Genomic DNA, 2,668 nt, shown 5'->3' with positions numbered 1-2,668 from the left:
AAAAATACAAAAAACTAGCCGGGCGAGGTGGCGGGCACCTGTAGTCCCAGCTACTACTGAAGGCTGAGGCAGGAGAATGGCGTAAACCTGGGAAGTGGAGCTTGTAGTGAGCCGAGATCGGGCCACTGCACTCCAGCCTGGGCGACAGAGCCAGACTCCGTCTCAAAATAATAATAATAATAATAATAATAATAATACATAAATACAGTTTCGCTTTTGTTGCCCAGACTAGAGTGCAGCGGCATGATCTTGGCTCACTGCAACCTCCACCTCCTGGTTTCAAGCGATTCTCCTGCCTCAGCCTCCCGAATAACTGGGATTACAGATGCCTGCCACCATGCCCAGCTAATTTTTGTATTTTTAGTAGAGACGAGGTTTACCATGTTGTCCAGGCTGGTCTCGAACTCCTGACCTCAGGCCTCCCAAAGTGCTGGGATTACAGGTGTGAGCCACTGCACCTGGCCAATAAATAGAAATTTCTGATCTCATATATTGTTTTTTTCATATGTTGTTTTCTGCTGCCCCAAAAATTAAATAAATGTGTCAACTGCTTTTTAATTTTTTTTTTTCAATAAGGCTCCAGGTCAACAGTAGTGCAAGCTTTTAATGAACAGATATGCTAACATCAAAATAAATTATAAGTGGTAATTATTAGCAAATAGTTCTGAAAGTATTTGAGAGTAGCTTAGTTTTGTATATGCAAAATACTTCTCCCAGTTATTCTACAAGTATTTATTGAGCATCCACTATGTACCAGGCATTGTGTTTTGCACGAGGACACAGAAGTGGAAAAAAATAATAATAATAAGCCAAGTCCCTTTTCTCCTGGAGCTCACATTTTTATTTATCAAACGTTTTTCTTTATAAGCTCCAGCCTTCAAAACATCTCATGTAAAAGCATTATTATCCACCCAGCAAGCAAATCCAATGGGAAAGAAGCGTGCCAACTGACCTTGAGAATCCAGTTTATGAAAGAACATGAGACAAATGCTGAAGACAGCAGTTTGGTAAGGTCTTTCTTACTTCAGCCTTTGTTTCATTTTCAGGAAATCAGAAATAGAGGCATCTGAGTTTAGACTCCATTGCAGAGTAGATTATCTTATCTCCTCTCTGGATGTTCAAAATAAAATTCCCCCAAATATTGGGACCAAAGCTATCACAAAAACAAAACAAACAAACAAAAAAGCCAGCCATGGTGGTGCGTGCCTGTGGTCTCAGCTACTCAGGAGGCTGAGGTGGGAGGATAGCTTGAGCCCAAGTGGTCAAGGCTGCAGTGAGCCAAGATCATACCACTGTCCTCCCGCCTGGGTGACAGAGCCAGACGCGGTCTCACAAAAAAGAAAAGAGAGAGAGAAATTCCCCCAAACAGAAAAAGACTGATGTAACATTTAAATATGAAGGCAGGAAGAACACAATAGGAAGTGGCCTGGTTCCTCTCAGTAAAAGCATGTTACTGCCTCATAAGAGGAGACATGGGGTAAATATCTAATTTCAGTTAAAAAATAAATTATCTTTCTCATAGACATGCAAATTAAGACGGATCACAAAGCCTTTTCAGATGCCTCTGCCTTTTAGAGCAACCATAAGCAGAAAAGCCAACTATAAAAGTTTGTACTCTCAAAGGATAATATAGAAAATTCTTTCTAGGAGCTCTGCAATGGAAAGCTGTGAGCATAAGCAATACTGAAAGGAAATGAAATGTAAGGAATTTTCTGCCCCCTTTTCTTACGTGCCTGGAGGAGGAAGAACACTAGTAATTTTCCAAGTATCTGTTTACTTTCACTTTATCTTGATGTTGGGGGAGGCGGAAACTTAGAAGTGTTACATCACTACCAGTCCTGTGCTTGCGAGTGAGAAGCCACCATTGCACAACTGAGCTAAAAAACTATTGAAACTATCCATTTCCCCTCACGTACATTCTCAGTCTTAATCGTCTAGACTTTGGTAGAGGGGTAGGAATATACATGTATACTGTATTAAATCCTTTTCTTAAGCACTCTCACCGTCAGAAACAACTGAAATATGCTAACATGTCCAACAATGTTATCACCTCTCCGATCAAGTGTGCATCGTGGTCCCGGTCATGTTTTAGAGCACCACAAATAGCCCCTTGTGTTAAGCACGTTTTACAGCCCTCATTCCACAGCCTGAAACTTGAACTTTCTCCAGAAGTTTTGTTGATATTGAAAGTGATCTGGAAAGGATAAAGAGTCTGGTCTTTTTAATGCTTAAGAACTGTTTTGGGCTTGGCATGGTGGCTCACACTTATAATCCCAGCACTTTCAGAGGCCGAGGTGGGAGAAGGAGGCAGAAGGTGACCTTAAGTGTAAGGTCAGGAGTTTGAGATCAGCCTGACCAACACAGTGAACCCTCGTCTCTACTAAAAATACAAAAATTCACTGGGCATGGTGGCGTGAGCCCGTAGTCCTAGCTACTCAGGAGGCTGGGGCAGGAGAATTACTTGAACCTGGGAGGTGGAGGTTGCAGTGAGCCGAGATCACACCACTGTACTCCAGCCTGGGCAATAGAGCAAGACTCCATCTCAGAAAAAAAAAAAAAGAAGAAGAAGAACTGTTTTGTATGAAGTAATGAATACTGTTAGAGGAAATTCAAGTCTGTATATTGTATAAATCACCCATATAATATGTCATTTTTTTTTTTTTTTTTT

Source organism: Mandrillus leucophaeus, unplaced genomic scaffold, assembly GCF_000951045.1.
Source record: "Mandrillus leucophaeus isolate KB7577 unplaced genomic scaffold, Mleu.le_1.0 Scaffold300, whole genome shotgun sequence".
In the NCBI taxonomy this organism is placed as follows: domain Eukaryota; kingdom Metazoa; phylum Chordata; class Mammalia; order Primates; family Cercopithecidae; genus Mandrillus; species Mandrillus leucophaeus.
Note: the sequence above shows the minus strand (reverse complement) of the source record.